We start from the raw sequence: 356 nt of genomic DNA, 5'->3' as shown, positions 1-356 counted from the left end.
TCTCTCTTTCTGCAGACCAAGGGATTGTCACCAGTCACATTGTGTGCCACCCCTCCCTCTCTTATTCTCGCCCCTGCTCCTGGCCCTCACCTCCCTCTTCGTTTCTCCCAACAGCATACAGCAACAGCTGGTGAGGTCACATGGTTGTAACCCAGCTACCTCTCCGTCTCCCTCTTCTCCTGTCCCTTCTTTTTTTGTGTGTGGCATCCAATTCCACACACACAGGCAATGAAACAAATGACAAAATAACATGGGCTACAGTGTAGGCTGCATACCAGTAGATGGGAAAAGAGTGGCTAAGATCCAGTCACATCACATCAGAGTAACAGTGTTCAATAAAATCCCGAGGGCAGCAG

General features: G+C 49.7%; 1 protein-coding gene across 1 annotated transcript in view; it reads left to right on the top strand.

Moving 5' to 3' along the window:
- The first annotated feature begins 106 nt into the window (after positions 1 to 106).
- myom2b (myomesin 2b) overlaps positions 107 to 356 on the top strand; it is a 40,895-nt gene continuing 40,645 nt past the window's right edge. Inside the window, exon 1 of the mRNA XM_082532654.1 lies at positions 107 to 130. The gene's annotated coding sequence lies outside the window, so the exon portion shown is untranslated. The remainder of the gene's footprint in view (positions 131 to 356) is intronic.

Source organism: Aulonocara stuartgranti, assembly GCF_965226115.1.
Source record: "Aulonocara stuartgranti genome assembly, chromosome: 1".
Classification (NCBI taxonomy): Eukaryota; Metazoa; Chordata; class Actinopteri; order Cichliformes; family Cichlidae; genus Aulonocara; species Aulonocara stuartgranti.
Note: the sequence above shows the minus strand (reverse complement) of the source record. Positions and strands in the feature narration are given on the sequence as shown.